Source organism: Lissotriton vulgaris, chromosome 8, assembly GCF_964263255.1.
Source record: "Lissotriton vulgaris chromosome 8, aLisVul1.2, whole genome shotgun sequence".
NCBI classification, from domain to species: Eukaryota; Metazoa; Chordata; class Amphibia; order Caudata; family Salamandridae; genus Lissotriton; species Lissotriton vulgaris.
This window is the reverse complement of record NC_141696.1, coordinates 1,534,066,270-1,534,085,290: the sequence shown is the minus strand read 5'-3', so window position 1 is coordinate 1,534,085,290 and position 19,021 is coordinate 1,534,066,270. Positions and strand designations below refer to the sequence as shown.

The following is a 19,021-nucleotide window of genomic DNA, read 5'->3' as shown; positions in this document are numbered from 1 at the left end:
AGCGTCTCAGTGAGTCAGCTGGAGGGTCGGCTTCCTTCGGCACTTGCTGCTGCAGGTCGTCGGGCAAGTAGTTAGTCGATCAGCTCCAAACCACTGTGTATTTGTCTGGGCAAACCTAGGCATATTTATACCTTGAAGGTGCCGAGTTTGACGTATGATTAGACTTAATAACGTCCCTCAAAGTCTTAATTCTTTGAAAACTCCAGGATTTCAGGGATAAATCAATATTCAAGCAGGGGGAAGTCCCTAGCTGCTGAAGGCTGGTTTTTCCAAGAAATTGTTGTTGATTCTCGGAACTTAGTGGAAGTAGCCATGCTGTATTTGGGCTGCAAGGCTCAGGCCAAATATGGTACTAATTTCTATGCCTATATAAGGAATGGATAATGTATACCTATATAAGGGCATGAATCGGGAAAATTTACACTAGGGTCCTAGATTAATTTACAACAGCATAGTGGGTGAAAATGAACTTGAATGTGGTTACAGAGCTTGCCAATGGCAAAGATTATTTTAGGCACTCCATCCATCAACCGGTTATTGTTGACAATTAGGAAGAAGGTATGCAAGCCTAGATGCTGTGCCAGGGCCACCATGTTTAGGAAAAGCCTTCAAGGTGTTTGCTCAGCAGAATGCTTGAAATGAAACAGCAGAATCATACAGTCACATCATGGAGCTCCCTCAAAAGGCTGCCATCTTGGCATGTAGCACTGTAGTGCCCCAGTAAAGAAATATTCCAGCACCATTAGATGTGAATTCAGATCTATATACAGAACACCTGGTTTACAATCGCTGATCCAGAGAGTGTGTTAATGGAGAGAGCAGTTCAAGAAAGCATGCAAGAAAATTGGGAATGCACAGTCCTATGAAGCACCCTACAAATCTGTACAGGGAAACCTCCATGATGGAGCTCCTTCCCACTAGTGTACTTAAGCACTGCTTGTACGCTTATCTTCATATTATATAGATTTTACAAGGAAGAGACAGAAGAAAATAAGTTACTTACCTGTAACTGTAGTTCTCCAGTATTGGAAGCTTTCATAGATTCACATACCTGAATCATTTCCCCCGTCGTCGAGACGGGAGTCTCCAGTACATAAAAAAGTAATGGTTAGCCATATAGCTAACTGTAAAAAAGGCCTAGGCCCATTTTTCTTTTGCAACCCATAACTTTCGTGATGTAAAAAAGGGCCAAACTTTTCTCTTAGCCAATCAGAGGCACTCACCCTCTAGAACCCTCCTGAGAGAACCTCTTGCCCCTCAGATTTTCGGGTACTTGTGCTATAATACTTTCCGTACCCAATCCGAGGTGAGCCTCTCAGGGGAGGAGGGTGGGCGTATGTGAATCTATGAAAGCTTCCAATACTGGAGAACTACAGTTACAGGTAAGTAATAGATCCACATAGCTGAATCAGAATAGCGAGCAGTAAATCATAGCACATTTTGTCCCCGTCACCTTGTTCTCATTAACAGACAAGTCATGATACCTGCACACAGTAATAACCATAGTAATAACCATATCAATATCAATCAACAATAAAATATTTTTTTTTACCCAAGAAAGGATGGAGGGATGAGAGAGGCTCACCGTCATTGGAAAAGGTTCCTCAGCACTGCTTGTCCCACTGCTACATCGCTTATTGTATGGGCATCCAGGCAGTAATGCCTGGTGAAGGTATGCGTACTCCTCCAGGTGGCTGCTCTGCAGATGTCCTGTATGGAGACGCTTGAAAAAAGAGCTGTTGAGGTTGATACCGCTCTTGTGGAATGTGCACGAACACGTGCAGCCAATGGCTTTCCTGCTGCTTGGTTACAGAACTGGATAGCACTTGAGATCCATCTTGAGATTCCTCGTTTGGACAATGGGAAACCTTTTCTGGGGGCACTAAACGCCACAAACAATTGTGTAGACTTTCTAAACGGCTTTGTCCTTTGCAATTAGAACTTCAGGCAATGCTGGACATTCTGAGTGTGGAGAGTCTTTTCTGCCGCCGTCGATGGTTGAGGAAAAAATCTTTTCAAGATTAAGGGCTCATTTAAATGGAAAACTGTTGGTACTTTCGGAATGAATCTTGGGTTCGTCCTGAGGACTAATCTGTCTTCCCTGAATTGGAGAAATGGCTCTTGCGTTGTAAGGGCTTGTATTTCTCCTACCCTTCTGGCTGATATTAGAGCTATTAAAAGAGCCACCTTCCAGGAGAGGAATTTTAGATCCGCCTTGTGTATTGGCTCAAATGGCAGTTTCATAAGTTGGGACAAGACAACGTTCAGTTGCCATACAGGTGGTGGAGGCCTGATGGATGGATAAACTCGAAATAACCCCTTCATGAATTGCTTCACAATTCTCTCCGACCACAGAGAAGGACATGCTGAGTTTCCCCTGCATCGTGAAATTGCTGCCACATGCACCTTAATAGATGCATGGGCTAATCCCAATTTCGCTAGTTTCAGCAAATATGGGATAATCTGATGCGCCTCTGCCCGCAGAGGATGTAAGACATTCTCCTGACACCATAAGCAGAATCTCTTCCATTTCATCCTGTATGTTCTATCCGTGCTTTCCGCTCTTGCTTTTGTCAGAATTTCTCTGCATTCTGCTGGAATGTTCAAGTGCTGAAATTCTCCATAGTCAGGAGCCAGGCCGCTAATTGCAATGATGTCGGGTCTGGATGCCGCACTTGTCCCTTCTCCATAGTCAGTAATGTTGGAATTGGTCCAAGACGTATTGGCTTGGTCTCCGATAAAAGGAGCAGCTCTGTGAACCAATGCTGCCTGGGCCACCAAGGAGCTATCAGTATCATCCTGCACGGTTCTTTCTTCATCTTCGTGAGTACTCGTGGCAGGAGGGAATCTGCGGAAATGCGTAGGCAAAGACGCCAGACCATGCCATCGAAAACGCATTCCCCCATGATCCCCTTTGGTGACGCCAACTTGCAAAGAATCAGCATTTCTTGTTCTGGGCTGTAGCAAATAGATCCACCGTTGGTATCCCCCACTTGGCAAAGATGGTAATCAGTGTATCCTGATCTAGTTCCCACTCGTGACATGTCGTTTTCTGCCTGCTGAGGGTGTCCGCTGTTGTGTTTTGATCTCCTGGAAGGTATGTAGGTATGTATGTATGTATGTATGTATGTATGTATGTATGTATGTGTATGTGTGTGTGGCCAACAACGCTAATCCTATTGTCCTTAACTCCAATAGGTTTATGTGAAGGTGCTGTTCTTGTCTGCGCCATCGGCCGCTGACCTGTAACTCCTGTAGGACAGCTCCCCATCCCTCGAGAGAGGCATCTGTGGTGATCACCAACGGAGCTGGTTCGGTCAGGTAGGAGAGACCCACAGAGATATTGGACGTGTGATCTTAATCTTGTCCTCGTAGGATCCCTTTGCTTGGCACCACTGAAGATCCAATTCTTTTTGTAAAGGTCGCATTCGTAAGCGACATAGGGGAATGAGTGGTATGCATGAGGACATTGTTCCCAGAAGCGACTTGTATCTTCTGACTGAAAGAGACTTTCTTTTGCCGAATCCCTTGGCTAGATTTACAAGCCCCAAGGTTCTCTCCACTGACGGGAATGCTTTGTTTTGTGTTGTATCTAGGATTGCACCTAGAAACAAGATCGTCCTGGATGGCCGTAGAGATGACTTTTCTACATTTAAGGTCAGGCCCAGATCCGCAAACAGTTCCATGCATGCTATGTTGGAAGCGTGAGCTGCTTCCTGCGACTGTGCCTTTATCAACCAGTCGTCCAGGTATGGAAATATCTGGTGTTTTTGTCTTCTTAGATAGGCTGCAACCGGCGCCAGACATTTTGTAAATATTCTCGTTGCAGACTTTAGGCCAAATGGTAGTACCTTGAATTGGTAATGGTCTTTCGCCACTGCAAACCGAAGGAACTTTCTGTGGGACTGATGGATGGGGATATGGAAATATGCATCCTTTAAATCGAGGGAGGTCATCTGATCCCCTGGGTTTAAGAGCAGCAGAATATCCTACAGGGTTACCATTCTGAATGACTGTTTTTTGAGGTAGACATTTAGGGACCTTAAGTCCAAGATCGGACGCCACCTCAGATCTGATCAAGAAGAAAAGGGAATAAAATACTCTTCCTCTTTGGGAGTTCGGCAACAGTTCTATTGCTCCCTTTCGGAGCATTGCCCGAATCTCCCGACTCATCTGGGATAGGTGTTTTGCTTCTTGATATGTCGGTAGCTTGGGAGGAGGGAAGTGGAGGAATTCTAATGTATGTCCGAATTGTATTACGTGGAGAATCCACTTGTCTGATGTTATCTTCCGCCACTGTGGTAAATAATGAGTCACTCTTCCACCCAGGGGAACATTTGACAGGATAGGAGGAGAAGGATCCGCAATCTGTAGGTTGTCATTGTCCTCTTCCACGGGCGCCTCAAAAAGAACCCTTCCGGTACTGTAATGCACCTAAAGACTTTGCTGTATCCGTGACTTTAATATTTTGAAGGGTGTCATCCACCATGCGCCCAAAGAAATCCTCCCATGAAAGAGTAGGTCCAGAATCTTATTTTGGACCTCTGGTCTAAAAGAAGTGGCCCTCATCCAACCTTGGCACCTCAAAACTGCAGCTCCTCCGAGGAAACGAAAGGCTGTGGTAGCTATGTCCATAGCGCAATCAATAAATTCAGCCGAAGTTCTCTCTCCTTCCTGTAAAACCTTCTTCGCCTCCTGCTTAAGAGTCTTCCGGGAGGAGGTGGATATAGGGTGCTACATCGCACCACAGTTGTCGGTCATATCTGCCCAGGATGGCAAGGGCATTAGCAGCTCTGACCAGGAGCGCTGACATGGAGGAGAATAGTTTTTCTGCGTTATCTAAACGCTGTCCCTCCCTGTCCGGAGGTGTGGAAATAGGCGCTGCTGGATTTTTTGACTTCTGCTGCGCTCCTTGCGAGATAATGGAGTCCGGTTTAGGATGTCCCAGTAAACACGCTGGAGCGTCCGCACGTGCCTTATATTTCTTATCCAGCCTTGCTAGTACCGGTGTAACCGTTGCTGGAGTTGTCTTGACCTGCAATCTTTCCTTCCATATGTGGTCAATAATTGGTATAGACCTGATTGATCTTTGATGCGGCTCTTTAAAGTCAGAAAGAAAACATTGCTTTCATTGGCAGCTGGAATCTTTGATGCCCTTTCCATTAAATTGTGGAATCCACCAATATCCGCCGGTGGAGAATCTGCCGGTACCTGTGTGGGCGAAGGCGGAGAAGGAATCAAATAATCATCCCATTCTCTGTGGGGTTCTGGTAGCTCCCCTTCTTCGCGGTCATCATCCTCATCTGTTGTCACAGGATCATGCTGCTGTCAGACCGGAGGTGTCAGCGGAGCAGTATCCAGCAGGTTTTCTGTGCTGCGGACTGGAGTAGTCGGAGTTGAACGAGGACATGAAGGTGGATTGTCCTGAGTAACTCCTGACGTAGGAAACCACCGTTTATAATCCGCCAACATAGATTGTAAATCCGTCAACATGGATGATGGCATTGCTACCATCTGTTCCTGAGTTTCTTGGTGGTAGTGGTGGTATGTGACACAGTGGTATTCTTCATACCCTTCCTCATCATCCTCATCCTGACATTTTACATGGAGCTCCGATGGGCTTGTGGCATACCTAAAGGGCTCCTCATCCTCTGACTCTTCTTCCTCCAAAAGGTGCGACAGGACTAATGGAGTAATATGACTTGGAGAAGTTACTGCTGGCGTGACCTTCATCCTGCTCTTTTCTGGGGTTTTTCCTGTCGACGAGCCAGTCGACGAGATAGTCGTTGATACCACCGTCGACGAAGCTGTTGTCAGCGCCATAAATCCACTCCTCGCCGACGACATAGTAATAGTCGTCGACGTTCCAGTCGACTACCTCATTGTCATCACCGTCGTCGACGCTCCAGTCGTCGTCGCCTCAGTCGCCGTCGACGCGGACTTCATTCCCACTAATGGTAACTCTTGTACCTTAGTCGTCGCCATAGTCTATGATTTCTTCGTCGATGGTCTCGTCGACGCTCCCGTCAACGATGTGGATTTTTTCACCTTCTCCTCAGGAATACTAGTGGATGGCTTCTTGAATGATGCCGAAGCCAAAGGTGATGTATTTGAATGCTCAGAAGCAGCTCTTTTGGATTCTTTCTCTTTTAAATGGAGTCCTTTATTCTCCTTTAATTTTTTCTGAGGAGATCTTGAAGGACTACGCCCGGAAGACCCATGGCTGGTCTTTTTTAGGGCCTTCTCAGGATGGTGGAATGGAATGGAAGAGGATTTATAAAGCGCATGGTTACCCGTGGGCATCCCAGCGCTAAGAGTAGAGATTACAGCAGGGATAGCGATGTTTAGGAAACCTTAGGGAAAGTTTTGAGAAGCTTACGAAACTTCTGGAGACTGGGTTCAGTGTGGATCTGAAATGGAAGAGAATTCCACAGTGTCCCGGCATTGACGGAGAAGCGATGTCCTCCTGTTCGTACCTTCTTTATTCTAGGGACATTAGCGAGGTACAGATGGTCAGATCGGAGTGCTCTGTTGGCTTTGTAAGGGCCCACCAGACTTCTCAAGATGGGGGGGCCCTTGCCCTGTAAGGATTTGTGCATAATACACAGGGATTTTAATTTAATTCTCTCCCGTATTGGCAGCCAGTGGAGAGTTCTGAGGGCGGGTTTGGCTGAGAGCTTAGTTGATGATCCGGTTAGCAGTCTCGCTGCTGAATTCTGGATAAGTTGTAATTTGTTTATGGTAGCTTCTGGGGCACCCAGGTATAGGGCATTACTGTAATCCAACCTGGAAAGGATTAGGCCCTGGATAAGGAGCTTCCTGGAGTGGGGAGGTAGGAGAGGAAGAACTTTCCGTGCTGTACTGAGTAAGCCAAAGCACATGCCGACAGTTTTCTTCGCTTGGGTTCTAAGTGAGAGATCTTGGTCTAGCCAAACTCCGAGACTTTTAATTTCACTTTTTGGGGTAGGGATTGCTCCCATATATGTAGGCCACATGGAGTTGGAGATGGATGTCGTCTTATGTCCTAGGAGCATAAGCTCAGTTTTATCTCCATTTAATTTGAGCAGGGATTTGTTCATCCAACCATGGATTTCTGACAAACAGGATTGGAAGTTCTCGGAGCAGTCGTCTGATTGATTAAGTGAGACGACCAGTTGTGTGTCGTCTGCATTGGGGACTAATTTAATCCCGAAAGGGGTGACAAGGTCTTCCAGTGGGGACATATATGCATTAAAGAGTGTCGGGCTCACGGATGAGCCCTATGGTACACCACACTGGAGAGGGATAGATTTGGAGCGCGTATTGCCTTCCCAAACCTGAAAGGTTTGGTTATTTAGAAAGGATTTTAGCCATGCCAGGGCTGAGCCAGAGACTCCCAAACTCTGGTCCCCTGATGAATGAGCCTGAGGAGATCTTGATCTTTTTTGAGATCTCCTGAAAGAAGAAAACAAGTTACTTACCTGTAACTTTGGTTCCCCAGTATTGGTAACTTTCATAGATTCCCATGCTTTGTATCATTCCCCGTCGTCGGAATGGGAGCCTCTGTAAATAAAAAATATCAGAACCATAGGTACAAAAGAGAAAACTATGCCTAGGCCTTCTCATTTTGTAGCATATCACCCTCTTTGTGTAAAAGAGCCCAAATTTCCGCAAGAACCTATCAGAATAGCCTCACCCCATAGAACCTTCCTGAGAGAGCCTCAGATTTTCGTAGCAGTTGAAAAAACACACACTATCTCAGTAAAAAGGCCGAGCTTTCCCAGGAGAGGTGGGCGCATGGGAATCTATGAAAGTTACCAATACTGGGGAACCAAAATTACAGGTAAGCAACTTGTTTTCTTGCCCCAGTATTGGAACTTTCATAGATTCCCATGCTTTGTATCAGAATAGCTAGCAGTAAGTCACCAAAGCACATTTTGTTACATAAATATTATTGCCAGACACCCTAGCAATGCTCAAAGTAACAATGAAAAAATGTTATCATAGAAAAAGAAGCATCACCGATACAAAATGTGCTACACAGGAAGGCGGGATTGTAGGGAAAGCTCACCTCTCAATGACATAGATTCCTGAGGACTGCTTGTCCAACAGCAGCGTCGTCCTGTCCTGTAAACTCCAGGCAGTAATGCTTTGTGAAGGTATGTGTACTGCCCCACGTCGCTGCCCTGCAGATGTCTTTGATATGGACTCCAGAAAAAAGAGCCACCGAAGATGCCACTGATCTTGTGGAATGTGCATAGGCTTTTCTTTCAAGGGGCTTTCCCGCTCCTTGATGGCAGAACTGAATAGCGCTGGAGATCTAACAGGAAATGCTGGCTTTGGTTAGAGGAAATCCCTTCCGCGGTGCACTGTAAGACACGAACAGTTGTGAGGATTTTCTAAAGGACTTTGTGTGCTCTAAATAAAATTTTAAACACCTCTGAACGTCCAAAGAATGCAATGATCTTTCTGCTAGAGTAGTAAGCCGTGGGAAGAATTATTTCAAAATCAAAGGTTCATTCAGATGGACTTCAGAGGGAACCTTGGGGATGAACTTTGGATTCGTCCGAAGGATGAGGACATCTTTCTTGAATTGAAGGAAAGGTTCCACTATTGACAGCGCCTGAAGTTCACTAACTCTCCTAGCAGATGTCAGTGCTAAAAGGAGGACTAGCTTCAAAGAAAGGAATTTAAGATCCGTTCTGTGAATGAGTTCAAACGGAGCTTTCATTAGCTGAGCCAACACCAGATTAAGTTGCCAAATTGGCAGCAGAGGACGGACTGGAGGATACATCCGAAACAGGCCCTTTAAGAACTGCTTGACAATTCTAGCAGAATAAAGAGAAGGACCTGAAGATGTCCGCCGGAATCTTGAAATGGCTGCTAGAGGAACTTTTACCGACGAATGAGCCAATCCAGATTGAGCCAGTGATAGGACATATGGTAAAATTTGATGTTGAGCTGACTTGTAAGGGTGGAGATGTTGTCTACACCATAGGCAGAATCTCTTCCATTTTGCTTTATAAGTCTTATTAGTGCTTGGTGCTCGAGCTGGAGACAAAACCTCCCTACAATCCTTGGGGAGATTCAGATGTTGGAATTCCCTGTATTCAGGAGCCACGCTGTCAAGTGAAGCGAAGTCAGATCCGGATGCAGCACCTGACCCTGAGACTTCGATAACAGGGACGGAACTAGTCGCAGGCGAATGGGATGATCCTGGGAGAGCAGGAGGAGTTCAGTGTACCAGTACTGCCGGGGCCACGCCGGTGCAATCAGAATAATTTTGCACGGTTCCGCTTTGATCTTTCTGAGTTACCTCGGTATTAGGGGTATTGGCGGAAAAGCGTAAAAGAATGCGCCGTACCAGGCAATCGAAAGTGCGTTCCCCAAGGATCCCGGATGGTGATCCTTGCTTGCGTAGAACCGGCATTTGGTGTTCTCCAGAGACGCAAATAGGTCTATGGTCTGGGTCCCCCAGACTGAAAACACCTCCTCTAGAATGAACTGATGCAAGTCCCATTCGTGATTGGCTGCTTTTTGACGACTGACAGCAGAACACCTGGCAGGTTCACTCAATGTCACAGCGGATGCACTAAGAGTGACCTTGTGAAGAATTGCCCAATCCCAAATTCGTTGAGCTTCCTTTAAAAGAGTCAGGGACCTTGTCCCCCCCCCTGCTTGTTGATATAGTGCAGGGCCGTTGTATTTTCCGTCCGGACCAGCACTAGATGAGTTTGAATCCTCAAGAGAAAAGCTTGCAAAGCTAATCGGATTGATGTGGTACTGGCGTTGCTGTGGATCCCAGTGTCCACTGACTTGTAGCTCCTGAAGCACTGCTCCCCAGCCTTCTAACAAGGCATCCGTGGTTAGGACCATAAGAGACGGAGGAAGCCTGGAAGTCAGACCCTCTGCGATGTTGCTTCTGACTATCCACCATTCGCATGTCTCCTTCATCTCTGGTGTTACCAAAATGTTGTCGGTGAAAGAGCCTTCTGCTTGGCGCCATTGTTTGTCGAGTTGCTCTTGTAGAGGACGCATTTGAAGGCTGCAATGCGGAATTAATGGTATACAAGATGAAATCGATCCGAGCAGAGACTTGTAGAGCCGTACTGACAGGGATTTCCTCTTTAGCATTAGGCGAGCCGAGAGCATTAACTTGTTCTGACGTTCGTCTGAAGGATAAGCTTTGCACTGTTCTGAGTCCAGAATGGCCCCTAGGAAATTTGTTGACCTGGACGGTTGCAGGACTGACTTGCTCTTGTTGTGTTGAAGGCCCAGGTGATCGAACAATTGAATGCAAGTTGCAAAGGCCTTGAAAGTTCCCTGGAAAGAAGGAGCTTTGACTAGCCAGTCGTCCAGGTAAGAAAAAACTTCCAGAGATTGCGTCCTGAGGAAAGCTGCCACCGGGGCCAACACCTTTGTAAAAATCCTTGGTGCAGATCGAAGACCAAACGGAAGCACTTTGAATTGGAAATGGCTCTTGCCTACTGTGAAGCGCAATATTGCCTGTGAGCTGGGTGGATCGGTACGTGGAATTACGCATCTTCTAAATCCAGAGTCGCCATGAAGTCCCCTGGGTTCAGTAGACGAAGAATATCCTGGAGAGTGACCATCCTGAAGGACAGTTTGAGGAGATAGGTGTTGAGCTCTCGTAGATCTAATATGGGGCGCCAAGTCTCTGTAGTCTTACGAACCAGGAAGAACCTGGAATAAAAACCTTTTCCTCTCTTCGAGAGAAGTACCGGTTCTATTGCCTCCTTGATGAAAAGTTGGTGGGCTTCGAGACGTAGCAGTCCCAGATGTTGTGATCGACTGGCACCTGGAGCTCTGGTTGAGGAAGATCTTGAAATTCCAACGTATGGCCACTCTGAACAATATTCAGGACCCACTGGTCTGATGTTATAATTGTCCAGCTGTCTAGATAAAGATATCCTGCCCCCCACTGATGTCCTCAGGGAGGAAGGAGCAGTAGTAAGAGCCAGGAGGCCGCATTTGCCTCTTGGAAGTGTCGCGTCCTTGACGATTCGGACGTCCTCTCTGAGATTGACGAGAGAAAGAAGCCGACTGGCCCTGGCGTTGGCTAGAATACTGCGGTTTGTATGATTGTGAGAATTGCGAAGAATATCTCTGTTGGTTGCCACTCGTATAAGAGGAGAAGCCTCTTCCTCTCGCACCTCTGAATGGGACCTTACGGTAATTTAAAGACCCCAAGGACTTCGCTGTGTCTGTGTCCTTCTTAATACTTTGAAGAGCCTCATCAACATGCTTCACAAAAGGCATTTCTCCATCAAATGGAAGGTCCAGGATCTTGTTTTGGACTTCTTGGCGAAACCAGGTTGCCCGCAACCAGCCCTGTCGTCGTAAGACAGCTGAACCATCCAGAGCCCGAAAGGCTGTAGAAGCTATGTTCACAGCACAATCTATGACCTCTTACGACGATCTTTCTCCCTCCACAAGAACCTTTCTGGCTTCCTCTTTGGATGATTTTGGCAGCTGTTCTATAAACGGGGCCAAATCACACCACATCTGGCGATATTACCTGCCCAAGATGGCCAGAGCATTAGCCGCTCGAACGAGGAGACTGGCCATAGAGGAGAATCTCTTGCCCACATTGTCCAAAGCGCCTCCCTTCCTTGTCCGGGGGTGTAGTAAGTGGCGTGGAAGGATTCTTGGATTTGCTTTGTGCCGCTTGTGATATTACAGAATCCGGCTTAGGTTGTCCAAGTAGGCACGCTGGACTTCCTTCAGGAGCCTTATATTTCTTCTCCAGCCGGGGAAGAACCGGAATGACAGTGGCCGGATTCTGCATGACCTTGATTCCTTCTGACCATACGTGTTCTATTATAGGAATCGATCTGACTGACTTTTTGTATGGCTCTTTAAAGTCATAAAGGAAACAGTCTGACTGCACTGTTGTGATTGGCAGACCAAATCTTTTAGACGCCCTCTCCATGAGGTTATGGAAACCCCCAATGTCAGCTGGAGGAGAAGTAGCAGTGTCCTGTCCTGCGGCATCTGGATCTTGGAGGCCACTATCATCATAATCCAAGTCAGGGTCATTAATAGGATCTTCCTGAACGTCATCATCTGAAGACACATCATGCACAACTTCTCTGGATTCCTCTCTGGGTTCAGGTTCCATAGCCCGTGGGACCACCGTTGCCACGATGATTGTAGATGTCAGGGGTACAGTTGGAGAAGGAGGGCGTTCCGATTGTACTGCTGGTTGAGTCGGAAATCTATTTCTATATAGTCTTGCAACATCAATTGCAAATCCAAAACCAGAGAGGCTGGCATGGCCACCATGTCCTGACCCAAGCCCCGAGGCGGTTGTTCCTGCTGAACATACTGGTGTTCGTAGTACTCCTCAGTATCTGTATCTTGACATTTCACATTCAAATCCGAGGGACTGTAGGCATCCCCATACTGGATATCGCCAACCTCTTTATCAGACTCGTCATCCAGAGCATATTAGGAGGCAAAGGTGTAACTCGCCTTGGAGAAGTCATCTCTGGTGTTATCTGCCGTTTCCGTGTGGAAATCTACATTTTTTGAATCGTTGACGGAGTCGTCGTCGAAATAAATGACGAAGCCATCGTCGTAGAAGGATTAGTCGACTGAATAGTCGACGCTGGAAAGGTCTTCGACAGAATTTTCATAGTCGACGGCATCGTCGACGAGCTCGTCGTCATCATCACAGCGCCGTCGACGTAGTTCTCGTTGTCGAAGCGGCCATCAACAGTATCTTCGTTGACATCAAGAAGGTAGCCATCGTCGACGAACAGGAAGGCATTTTAAATGTCGACGCAGTCATTTAAGGTGTCGTCGTCGACACAGCCGTCGTCGACGGTCCCATTGACGGAGCCATCGGAACACTCAAATCCTTATGAGAGACAGTCATCGACGTACCTGCTGATTTAGTCGTCGACGGACGCTGTTTCTGGTCATGTTTTGTCTCTTGAGTGACCGTCGAGAGTTTCTTAACGGCCTTCTCTTTCTGGGATGTTTGTGAAGGAACAGAAACCTCCTTTCTCACCTTCTTGGCTGTGTCCTTCTCAGCAGCCTGTCCCAGCCTCTTTTCACCTCGGTGAGGAGATTTAATGGGACTAACCTTTCCAGACCGATCAGAGATCTTTTGGTGGGCTTTGACAGGGGGCTCAGATGAAGTAGAGGGAGGAGACCTACCCCTCTTTTTAGATCTTCTAGAGGAAGTTACAGATGTAGAATCCTCCTCATCTGAAGACAGTACTTCCGTGCCTTCATCTTCTCTAGCCAGGTCAACAATTGGCCCTCCCTGTCTCTCAAAGTCTTCGTTGAAAAGGTCCTACAGATTTTGCAATCTGAGGCCTTGTGGTCAGGATACAAGCAATAAATGCAGTCCTCATGCTGGTCTTCCACAAAAAGCCTCTTTTTCGCACAGGTAGCACAGTCCCTGAATAAAGCCTTCTTCGCCTTGTCCGACATTTTGAAGAAAAAAGTTGAAGAATAAAGTTGAATAGAGAGAAACTGAGCAGAGTTCAGTGGAGACTCCCTTGCACAACATGCGGTAGAAAATATGAGGCTCTGAGGCTCTCTCAGGAAGGTTCTATGGGGTGAGGCTATTCGGATTGGTTCTTGCGGAAATTTAGGCTCTTTTACACAAAGAGGGTGATATGCTACAAAATGAGATGAGGCCTAGGCCTGGTTTTCTCTTTTGTACCTATGGTTCTGATATTTTTTATTTACCGAGGCTCCCATTCCGACGACGGGGAATGATACAAAGCATCGGAATCTATGAAAGTTCCAATACTGGGGTAAATGGAGTATTCCTGGTCACTATCACTAAAAACTACCTCCTTTCGGGCCTTGATCTTCTGAAGTCAAATTAGAAGGCGTCCTTCACGATCTCGAAGGGTCTTACTAGAGAAAGTGCGACATGTGAGAAGTTGGCCTGATATATAATGTTCACTATTCTAGTGAGCACTTTGTATCAGTCCAAACAACCCTTATTGATGATTGGTTGTAAGTCAACCTTATAGACCAGCTATCCTAGTAGCATGGATACGAGCAGTCTTCGGGCTAAACTCTAGAAGGCGTGTTAAGCCAGCTGTTATACCATCACATATACCCCTTGAACACCAAGTGAAAGGACACCACACAAGTGTTATGAAAATAAACAGTGTATTTATTTAGATCACAACAGCCCTGTACTCTTTATGAGGACAGGGTACTAAGCACACAACAAAACTCTTACGAAAATACTTCAAGTTGCACAATTTACACAAATGCCCGAGGGGCACGAAAAACCATATACTCTGAAAGTGGAATGCGAAATTACTAGCAGGTAAGTACTGTACTAATAGGCTTTGGAATCGCTAGGACTACGTTACTGAACCTTCAGATTACTAGTAGGAGGCCTAGGGGACTCGGGTGCAGAGTGTGCACTCTCACGCGGGATGCGGGACAAAGTCTATGGGAGCTAGTAAAGGCAAAGTTAGTGTTCTCGGGCGAACCCGACTAGGTAGATCGAAAACGAAAGTGGATCTGGACCCTTGGATGGTGAGGCTATGCTGGGGCACCGAAATGCCGAAGTTACCTAGCCCAGGGGCTGCAGCTACATAGGTCTGAAAAGACGTCGGGAATCCTCGCTGACGAACCAGGAGCCTGAAGAAAGAAGTTGCTGGCAGGCGACCAGTGAAGATAGTTCGAAGTGATCTAAGCCTGGATCGAAGATGGATGACACCTGAAAGCAGAGGGGACCAAGTTCGTGACCACTAGCCAGTGATCAGATGGCACCAGGAATGAACCGGATGGTAGTCACCTCAACTAGGTGAGTGGGCGACGATGGGCTCTGCAGTCTCACGGACCAGGAGGCGTTGTCGGCGACCAGGATGGAGGTGCGAGCTGTCCCACGATGGTTGATGCGGTCGACGTTGCTGGACCCAGGATTGGGGCAACAAGTCTTGGCAAATTCAAGCCCAAGCGGTGGACCTAAAATGGCGTCTGGAGTGGACCAGGAGGGTCCAGGGTGCTCCTCTTTTGGAAGGGAGCAAGGGCCAGTCTGGAGCAACCAGACCAGCAGTGTTGTTGTCGTTGATCGTCGTCGGGAAGGCCACAAGCCAGCGGGCTAGTAGCCAGACAACGCGGTGAGCAGCAAAAAGCAGAAGGGCCCCACGCAGATCGTGGAGATGCTGGGGGGCTGGACTTCGGTGCTGGAGCTGCTCAGGGTCGGGGCTTCTCGGACCCCAAAGCACTCACCAGAGGATCCCTCGGCGGTCGTGCTGGATAGAAGTCGTGCAGTTCTGATGATGGCCGGTCCCTCGAGGTCTCGTCGCACCTACGGTTCTCAGCTTAGCTGTAGAGGTAGGTAGAGGTCAGAGGTGCCAGGGAAGCCGGGTCTCATCGTGCTGGTCGGTCGGATTCCTGAGGAAGGACGTGCAGCAAACCGCAGAGTTCTTAGATGGTGCCTGCGGATGCAGGGTGACTACTCCTTAGCCACAAGGGAGAAATCTTGAGAAGAGTCGAGAGTTCCTTTTGTAGAAAGTAGTTTCTTGAATCAAAGATGATCTAATTTGGAAGGGTCCCCGCTCCTGCCTTTATCCTAAAGAAAGGGGTGGGTACGCGACTAGGTCCTGCCCTAGGGGTGGGACCAGGAAGGGGGGTGGTTACACCCCTCTCCCATGTCGGACTTTCCCCAGGCCAGGGGCTGGTGTGCCCCTGGAACTGGTTCTAGCCGGCAGATGCGTAGTGAGCACCGGGGTGCCACTTGCAGTCACTTTCCTGTAAAGCCCTGCCTACCCAGGATACACAAAACCCTGTCTGGGATGGTGCTAGCACCGCCCCTGACAGGAAACCCTTTGTCCAAGCTCTCCTCGCTGGAAGGACTCCCAGCAGCAGGAGGTCAGACTCGTGTCTGTGGTGGCAGCATCCATTTTGTGGAGCTGAGGCTTCAGTTAACTTTAACCGGGGTTCACAGTTACATACATGTCGTGTCCCTCTAGAAGGGTGGAATGCTAACCCCGTCGCCAGAATTGGCGAGGGGTTAGTATTCCAATTCGTATGACACCTTACTCGACATGTTTTGATAAAGCAATACCAGAGATAGCATTTAACCGCGAGGATTATAATGCACTTAAGAGTATATGGTATGCGTTATCATGGAACAGCTAATAGGACTTGGTTCCGCAAGATGCAAACGGGCTCAGCTCATGCCAGAGCACCATCTCACACGATTCCAAGCACTCTGCCTTAAGGATTGTCAAGGCCCGCCATAGGAGTGACTGATGGGAATCTGTGTGTCCATTTTTAGGGTTAGATATAGGTATACTATACCTAAAGCAAAGGGTGATTACACCACCTTACCCCAGCTGTCGTGCAGCCAGTTGTGTCAGATTTAGATGGCCATCCAGGGGTGGCATAATACATGCTTCAGCCCCTGGTAGGCCCTGGCTACACCTATCCCCTGAGTTACAGGGTCTGATAAGGTGGCCCAGTACCAATTGGATAATGCACCTAAGGTATTTAGTGAGAGAACAGCTAGGCTGTGGGTCTGATTGGCAGGCCCACAGCCAGAGAAAGTCGTAAACCAGTGAAACCAAAGCAAAAAAATCTGGGTGATCATAGGATTGCAGACCCTACTCTCCTACATGACATACCTTGCAATCCTTTGCTTGGTGGTCCGGGTAAAGACAATATCTACAGTCTTCATGTGGGTCATCTGTGTAGAGTCTCTTTTTAGAGCAGGTGGCAGAGGCTCTCACCAGACCTTTTTTTCTCCTTGCAAAAAAAAAAATGGGCCTAGGCCTTTTTTACAGTTAGCTATTTTGCTAACCATTACTTTTTTTATGTACCAGAGACTCCAGTCTCGACAACGGGGAAATGATTCAGGTAAGTGAATCTATGAAAGCTCCAATACTGGAGTAACTTGCTGTTATGGTCTGTACCATAGCCCTTTCAAAGGCCAGTAACCATTTCCCATCTTTGGCCTGGAAATGAGGATAGCAGTTCCCTTGAACTCTGCTGGTGAGCAATATGAAGGTCATGCATGGCCTGTGCAGGTATATCAAATGGAGCAAGGCAGTACATGGTCTCTGTGCCAATGACTTTCAACTCAACATCGAGCCTACCCAAACCTAAAATATCAAAAAGCTAAACAAATTTGATAATCACTCCACAAACATAAACACAGCCCCTGCTCTTTACTTCGTGAAATAAACCCTTTACATCTTAATTTATGCAAGTGAATATAGTGTACTGCTTGAGACTTACTGGTTATAAAAAATACAAACTTTTTCCTGACCTGTACCAAGAGTACTGGGGATATCCCAGTCTAAGCAGAGCAGGTCAGGGCTCTCGATGTTGGCTGTGCTGAACAAATGAGGGTGAACCCTTTTCTTTGTGTTCAGAGGATATTTCTGACATTGGGTTTCTTTACTGCTCATGGTAACCTCGTCCAGTTTCATAACTGATGCACCTATAACAGGACAGAAAGGGTAATAGAATGCAATCTCACCGAAATACAATATAAAATCAGTTTGTAGGAAAGCTTATGCTTTCGTTTGAAAAGGTAAACCTAATTTACTTAAATAAAAATTCTATGTTAATCGCAGTTACAAAAGTCAAAGAAATGCAACGTTATCGGAAACTATACAACATGAAGAAAAAAACACAGTTGTACGTCATGGTTTTGTATTATAATACATTTCTTCTTCACTAAATGAGAAAAAAAGAAATCACAGTGCAAATGCAGCAAAGCATTTAGAGAAAAACTCTGATATGATTATTTCTGAATGTAGATTGAAGATTGAAGTGTTTTGTAATTGTTGGGAAAGGAGGGTCTGATTTAACACCTCCCCTGGTTGTGGATTGTACCCCGGCTGAAAAGCGAATAAATGAACAGAGTTTAGACTTTAATCATTAGCATTCTAACCAACTTCAGGACTTGGACAACGTTAGTACAAATGGGCTACAACGTTCCTTCAGTGATCAGGAATCTGTAGGCACTACTTGAGAGTTTTTACAAGTTGTTCCCTTTTTTTGCGTAGAGATGGGCCCGCAGGTGTATGATGAACAATAACCAAATGCCATGTGGCACTGCATCGAAAGCCTTCATCAGCGCTTCACCTGCTTGGAAGGTCATGTATCTCATAATTCCATCCAATTACTTTCGATTGAAAAACTAACAGAATATTAAAATCAGGAGAAAAAGACACAGAAAAACAATCCTGTAAGAAGTTGGCCTGGCATATGCGGTCCACTAATTAAAGCGGGCCCCTTGTACCAGTCCTAACGACCCTTATGATGTATGAGGTCAAAGGTAACCTTTAGAAAGCTATCCTAGTGGTAGTTGTGGAGAGCAGCCTTCAGGCTTAATCTTGAAGGAATCTGGGGGGTGTGGCCTGGTGGGGACCAAGATGGCCGCATAGATCTGCGGCGCTCCGTGGCGATCCTGATGGCCCCTAATGTCCGGCAATAATCCTGCAGTTCGGCGACATCCCACGTTGGGACTGGAGAGATCCTACCCTCAGACGCCTGCAGACGCCTTCCCGGTCTTGATCCGATCCCAGGAGGCGGAGAAACTAAGATCGGCGTGATCGGCCTGCCCGGAGGTGATCAGTCTAGGAAGCACCGGCCTCGGGTCTGCAGTGGGCCGAAGCGGGAAGGCGAGACAGCGGCCACCGGCACTACTGTCATATGGATACTTTGTTACATATATTGCGTTAAGTTAGCATGAGTGCATTACATGTTTAAACAGCCTTTTTTCCTTCGGCTTCAGTTTTGCACACAACACATACTTGTTGTTGTCGCTTTCACCCTAGAAGCGGTGAGGTGATTTATTTGAGAATAATATGTTATTTCTATGCTATCAGCTTTGCCTGGTACACTTGGTACAACTGTCTGCACACTGAGAGCTGCACACTCTAAAATTAACCTAACACAAGGTTGCTGGGAGGCCTGATCCTCGCACCACATTAGACATAACACAAATAATGTTGATGCCAACATTTTGGGCTCTACGCGGGTTTAAGATAGAGTTACACGGAATGAACGTAGACACTTGGTG

At 46.9% G+C, this 19,021-nt stretch overlaps 1 pseudogene across 1 annotated transcript in view; it reads right to left on the bottom strand.

Moving 5' to 3' along the window:
- The window catches only part of LOC147700300 (uncharacterized), a 443,984-nt pseudogene that overhangs the window by 309,684 nt on the left and 115,279 nt on the right, over positions 1-19,021 (bottom strand). Inside the window, exon 4 of the transcript XR_015299397.1 lies at positions 17,258-17,431. The product of XR_015299397.1 is annotated as an uncharacterized LOC147700300 (transcript). The remainder of the gene's footprint in view (positions 1-17,257; positions 17,432-19,021) is intronic.